Here is a 7,500-nt window from a genome sequence, read left to right as displayed (position 1 = left end):
GCTTGTAAACACTTCCTGTGCGTGCCTATGACCGTCTGCCTGGTCAGTTCTTTCTGTTGCCATGGCAACTTAGGCTGGGTCACATTGCTTGGCCCCGCATTGCTGCTTGCAGCTATATTTATTATTCATCTTTCTTCTCCTATGGGAAGTCAATGGCAGCCCATAGAGCCACACATAGGAAAATGCTCAAATTTGGCACACACATTTGAGACAGTCTCAGCATTCCCCACAACAATTTTTAGGTCCCCACCCCAAACCCTCTAGCGCCACCAGCAGGTCAAAGTTGCAGGTACATTTCTGGTTGTAACTTTTGAACCGTACGTCCGATTTTCAAAATCTTGGTATCCCTGGAATCCTTGGGTCAAGACGAATCCAAAGCACCCCATGACGTCATTTTCCGCCCATATAGTTTTCCCGCCATTTTGAATTTTGTGAAAATCAATTAAAATGCTTCTCCTCCCACAATTTTGGACCAATTTCTCCCAAACTTGGTAAATGGCAACTTTGGACTAAGCTGCACAAGAAACTTACCCGGTTTTTAGAATTTCATAAGCGTTTGGCCGTGGCAGCCAATCAAAATTGGCTGCGCAGACGCCAAACAGGAAGTGTGCTCATATTTCGGCCGCCCTTTGGCGTATCTTAACGAAACGTGGTGGCCTTATGCCCCACCCATCCAAAAAGGCCCACAAAAAATTTGGAACAAATTGGCTGCTAGGGGGCGCTATAACTAGGAAAAATGGCTTTTGGCTCATATCTCATGATGCGTTTTGGCTAGAAACAAAATTCCACTGCCTCTGGAATCCTTGCCTCAAGACGAATCTATCGGTCCCTATGACGTCATATTCTGCCTTGAGGATTTTCCGCCATTTTGAATTTTGTTAAAATCAATGAAATTCTATGGCAACCCATAGAACCGTCAGACGAGAGCTATTCAAATTTGGCACACTGATTCTAGGCTGTCTCAAGGTTCTTGTCACCAAATTTCAACTCACTACATCAAACTCTCTAGCGCCACCAACGGGTCAAAGTCGCAGGTACATTTCTGCTTGTTACTTTTGAACCATGGGTCTGATCGTCAAAAGCTTAGTATTGCTGGAATCCTTCCTTCAGACCGAATCCAACGCTCCCTTTCTCGTCATATTCCACCTGGTAGATTTTCCGCCATTTTGAATTTTGTGAAAATCTATTAAAATGGTTCTCCTCCCTCAATTTTTGACCAATTTTTCCCAAACTTGGTACATGGCAAGGAAGGACTAAGCTGCACAAGAAACTTACCCGGTTTTTAGAATTTCTTATGCGTTTGGCCGTGGCATCCAATCAAAATTGGATGCGCAGACGCCAATCAGGAAGTGTGCTCATATCTCGGCCGTCCTTTGGCGTATCTTAACGAAACTTGGTGGCTTTATGCCCCACGCCACCCCAAAGGAAAACAAAACATTTGGACCAAATAGGCCGCTAGGGGGCGCTATAACTAGGAAAAATGATTTTTGGCTCATATCTCATGATGCGTTTTGGGCAGAAACAAAATTCCACTATCTCTGGAGTCCTTCCGTCAAAACGAATCCAACACGCCCTATGGCGTCATATTCCACCAGGTAGATTTTCCACCATTTTGAAATTTGTGAAAATCTATTAAAATCCTTCTCCTCCCTCAATTTTTGACCAATTTCTCCCAAACTTGCTACATAGTAAGTTTAGAATAACTGTCTGCCTGGTCAGATCTTTCTGTTGCCATGGCAACTTAGGCTGGGTCACACTGCTTGGCCCCGCATTGCTGCTTGCAGCTATATTTATTATTCAACTTTCTTCTCCTATGGGATGTCTATGGCAGCCCATAGAACCACACATAGGAAAATGCTCAAATTTGGCACACACATTCTAGACAGTCTCAGCATTCCCCACAACAATTTTTAGGTCCCCAGCCCCAACCCTCTAGCGCCACCAGCAGGTCAAAGTTGCAGGTACATTTCTGCTTGTAACTTTTGAACCGTTGGTCCGATTTTCAAAAACTTGGTATCCCTGGACTCCTTGGGTCAAGACGAATCCAAAGCACCCCATGACGTCATTTTCCGCCCATATAGTTTTCCCGCCATTTTGAATTTTGTGAAAATCACTTAAAATGCTTCTCCTCCCTCAATTTTGGACCAATTTCTCCCAAACTTGGTAGATGGCAACTGTGGACTAAGCTGCACAAGATACTTACCCGGTTTTTAGAAGTTCATAAGCGTTTGGCCGTGGCAGCCAATCAAAATTGGCGGCGCAGACGCCAAACAGGAAGTGTGCTCATATTTCGGCCGCCCTTTGGCGTATCTTAACGAAACTTGGTGACTTTATGCCACACCCCTCCATGAAGGACCCCAAAAAATTTGGAACAAATTGGCTGCTAGGGGGCGCTATAACTAGGAAAAATGTCTTTTGGCTCATATCTCATGATGCGTTTTGGCTAGAAACAAAATTCCACTGCCTATGGAATCCTTGGGTCAAGTCGAATCTATCGCACCCTATGACGTCATATTCTGCCTTGAGGATTTTCCGCCAATTTGAATTTTGTTAAAATCAATGAAATTCTATGGAAACCCATAGAACCGTCTGTCGACAGGTTTTCAAATTTGGCACACTGATTCTAGGCTGCCTCACGGTTCTTGTCAGCAAATTTCAACTCAGCATCTCAAACTCTCTAGCGCCAACAACAGGTCAAAGTTGCAAGTACATTTCTGCTTGTTACTTTTGAACCGTATGTCTGATCGTCAAAATCTTAGTATGGCTGGAATCCTTGGGTCAACCCGAATCCAACGCACCCTATGGCGTCATATTCGGCCTGGTATATTTTCCGCCATTTTGAATTTTGTGAAAATCAATTAAAATGCTTCTCCTCCCTCAATTTTTGACCAATTCCTTCCAAACTTGGTAGATGGCAACTTTGGACTAAGCTGCACTAAAAACTTACCCGGTTTTTCGAATTTCATAAGCGTTTGGCCGTGGCTGCCAATCAAATTTGGCTGTGCAGACGCGAAACAGGAAGTGTGCTCATATCTCGGCAGCCCTTTGACCTTTCTTAACCAAACTTGGTGGGATTATGCACCACCCCTCCAAAATGGCCCATACCACATTTGGTGCACATTGGCCATTAGGGGGCGCTATAACTTTCCAAAATGTGTTTTGGCTCTTACATCATTGAGCTCATATCTCAGCAGTCTTTTAGCACAGACACACACACACACACACACACCTAGTACACTGGAAGTAATTTCAGCCATCACAGTCAATCGAATTTGACGGTGAAGCCGTGCATGCCTCTAACCGTCTGGTTGGAGGTACATTCCTGCTTGTAAACACTTCCTGTGCGTGCCTATGACCGTCTGCCTGGTCAGTTCTTTCTGTTGCCATGGCAACTTAGGCTGGGTCACGCTGCTTGGCCCCGGATTGCTGCTTGCAGCTATATTTATTATTATTATTATTATTATTCATCTTTCTTCTCCTATGGGAAGTCAATGGCAGCCCATAGAGCCACACATAGGAAAATGCTCAAATTTGGCACACACATTTGAGACAGTCTCAGCATTCCCCATAACAATTTTTAGGTCCCGACCCCCAACCCTCTAGCGCCACCAGCAGGTCAAAGTTGCAGGTACATTTCTGCTTGTAACTTTTGAACCGTTGGTCCGATTTTCAAAAACTTGGTATCCCTGGAATCCTTGGGTCAAGACGAATCCAAAGCACCCCATGACGTCATTTTCCGCCCATATAGTTTTCCCGCCATTTTGAATTTTGTGAAAATCACTTAAAATGCTTCTCCTCCCTCAATTTTTGACAAATTTCTCCCAAACTTGGTAGATGGCAACTGGGGACTAAGGTGCACAAGAAACTTACCCGGATTTTAGAATTTCATAAGCGTTTGGCCGTGGCAGCCAATCAAATTTGGCTGCGCAGACGCCAAACAGGAAGTGTGCTCATATTTCGGCCGCCCTTTGGCGTATCTTAACGAAACTTGGTGAGATTATGCCCCACCCCTGCATGAAGGAACACAAAAAAATTGGAACAAATTGGCTGCTAGGGGGCGCTATAACTAGGAAAAATGACTTTTGGCTCATATCTCATGATGCGTTTGGGGTAGAAACAAAATTCCACTATCTCTGGAATCCTTGGGTCAAGACGAATCTATCGCACCCTATGACGTCATATTCTGCCTTGAGGATTTTCCGCCATTTTGAATTTTGTTAAAATCAATGAAATTCTAGGGCAACCCATAGAACTGTCTGAGTAGAGGTTTTCAAATTTGGCACACTGATTCTAGGCTGCCTCAAGGTTCTTGTCAGCAAATTTCAACTCATCATCTCAAACTGTCTAGCGCCACCAATAGGTCAAAGTTGCAGGTACATTTCTGCTTGTTACTTTTGAACTGTACTTCTGATCGTCAAAATCTAAGTATCTATGGGATCCTTGGGTCAACACGAATCCAACGCACCCTATGGCGTCATATTCCGCCTGGTATATTTTCCGCCATTTTGAATTTTGTGAAAATCAATTAAAATGCTTCTCCTCCCTCAATCTTTGACCAATTCCTTCCAAGCTTGGTACATGGCAACTTTGGACTAAGCTGCACATAAAACTTACCCGGTTTTTCGAATTTCATAAGCGTTTGGCCGTGGCGGCCAATCAAATTTGGCCGTGCAGATGTGAAACAGGAAGTGTGGTCATATCTTGGCAGCCATTTGACCTTTCTTAACCAAACTTGGTGGGATTATGCCCCACCCCTCCAAAAGGTCCCATACCACATTTGGTGCACATTGGCCATTAGGGGGCGCTATAACTTTCCAAAATGTATTTAGGATCATATATCATTGAGCTCATATCTCAGCAGTCTCTTAGCACACACACACACCTAGTAAACTTGAAGTAATTTCAGGCATCACAGTCAATCGATTTTGATGGTGACGCCGTGCATGCCTCTACCCATCTGGTTGGAGGTACATTTCTGCTTGTAAACACTTCCTGTGCGTGCCTCTGATCGTCTGCCTGGTCAGTTCTTTCTGTTGCCATGGCAACTTAGGCTGGGTCACGCTGCTTGGCCCTGCATTGCTGCTTGCAGCTATATTTAGGGGCCAAGCAGCGAAGCTGGCGAAGGCCCCTAATGAGTTTGTCGGTTTTATTATTATTATTATTATTATTATTATTATTATTATTATTGGGGGCCAAGCAGCAAAGCTGCGAAGGCACCCATAGTGATTCTATTGTTTCTTATTATTATTGGGGGCCAAGCAGCGAAGCTGCGAAGGCACCCATAGTGATTCTATTGTTTCTTATTATTATTATTATTATTATTATTATTATTATTATTATTATTATTCAGTCCACTTCCGCCTCTGCAAGTCTATGGCAGCCCATAGAACCGTCTGGTAAAAAGTTGTGAAATTTGGCACACTGATTCTAGACACTCTCAACATTCCTCTCAGCAAATTTCAGGCCTCTACCTCAAACCCTCTAGCGCCACCAACAGCTCAAAGTCGCAGGTACATTTCTGCTTGTAACTTTTGAACCGTTGGTCTGATTTTCAAAAACTTGGTATCCCTGGAATCCTTGGGCCAAGACGAATCCAAGGCACCCCATGACGTCATTTTCCGCCATATACTTTTCCCGCCATTTTGAATTTTGTGAAAATCAATTAAAATGTTTCAACTCCCTCAATTTTTTACCAATTTCTCCCAAACTTGGAAGATAGCATAATTGGACTAACCTGCACAAAAGTTATACCCGGTGATTTGAATTTCACAAGCGTTTGGCCGTGGCAGCCAATCAAATTTGGCTGCGCAGACGCAAAACAGGAAGTGCACTCATATCTCGGTGGCCCTTTGGCCAATCTTGACGAAACTTGGTGGCATTATGCAAAACCCCTTCCCAAAGGGCCACAACAAATTTGGACCAAATTGGACGCTAGGGGGCGCTATAACTAGGAAAAATGCCTTTTGGCTCATATCTCATGATGCGTTTTGGCTAGAAAGAAAATTCAACTATCTCTGGAATCCATCGGTCAAGACGAATCCATCGCACCCTATGACGTCATATTCTGCCTTGAGGATTTTCCGCCATTTTGAATTTTGTTAAAATCAATGAAATTCTATGGCAACGCATAGAACCATCTGACTAGAGGTTTTTAAACTTGGCAAACTGATTCTAGGCTGCCTCAAGGATCTTGTCACCAAATTTCAACTCACCACCTCAAACTCTCTAGCGCCACCAACAGGTCAAAGTTGCAGGTACATTTCTGCTTGTTACTTTTGAACCATACGTCTGATCATCAAAATCTTAGTATCGCTGGAATGCTTGTGTCACAGCGACTCCAACGCGCCCTGTCTCGTCATATTCCACCCAGTAGATTTTCCGCCATTTTGAATTATGTGAAAATCAATTAAAATGCTTCTCCTCCCTCAATTTTTGAACAATTTCTCCCAAGCTTGGTAGATGGCAACTGGGGACTAATCTGCACAAGAATCTTACCCGGTAATTAGAATTTCCTAAGCGTTTGGCTGTGGCAGCCAATCAAATTTGGCTTGCAGATGCAAAACAGGAAGTGTGCTCATTTCTCGGCCACCCTTTGGCCTATCTTAACGAAACTTGGTGGCTTTATGCAGCACCCCTCCCCAAAGGGCAACAAAAAATTTGGAACAAATTGGCTGCTAGGGGGCGCTATAACTAGGAAAAATGTCTTTTGGCTCATATCTCATGATGCGTTTTGGGTAGAAACAAAATTCCACTATCTCTGGAATCCATGGGTCAAGACGAATGCATCGCACCCTATGCCGTCATATTCTGACTTGAGGATTTTCCGCCATTTTGAATTTTGTTAAAATCAAAGAAATTAGATGGCAACCCATAGAACCGTATGACTAGAGGTTTTCAAATTTGGCAGACTGATTCTAGGCACCCTCAAGGGTCTTGTGACCAAATTTCAACTCACCACCTCAAACTCTCTAGCGCCACCAACAGGTCAAATTCGCAGGTACATTTCTGGTTGTTACTTTTGAACCATACGTCTGATCGTCAAAAGCTTAGTATCTCTGGAATGCTTGGGTCAAAATGAATCCAACGCGCCCTGTTTCGTCATATTGCACCTGGTAGATTTTCCGCCATTTTGAATTATGTGAAAATCAATTAAAATGCTACTCCTCCCTCAGTTTTTGACCATTTTCTCCCAAATTTGGTCCATAGCAACGGTGGAGGAAACTGCACAAGAATCTTACACGGATTTTCGAATTTCATAAGCGTTTGGCTGTGGCAGCCAATCAAATTTGGCTGCACAGACGCGAAAGAGGATGTGTGCTCACATCTCGGCCGCCCTTTGGCAGATCTTAACGAAACTTGGTGGCCTTATGACAGACACCACCAGAAAGGTCCCCAAAAAACGTGGACCAACTTGGCCGCTAGGGGGCGCTATAACTAGCAAAAATGAATTTTGGCTCATATCTCATGATGCGTTTGGGCTAAAAACAAAATTCCACGATC

The sequence above is a fragment of the Neoarius graeffei genome, chromosome 1, assembly GCF_027579695.1.
Source record: "Neoarius graeffei isolate fNeoGra1 chromosome 1, fNeoGra1.pri, whole genome shotgun sequence".
Lineage (NCBI taxonomy): Eukaryota > Metazoa > Chordata > Actinopteri > Siluriformes > Ariidae > Neoarius > Neoarius graeffei.
The sequence above is the reverse complement of the archived record's forward strand: the minus strand, read 5'-3'. Positions refer to the sequence as shown.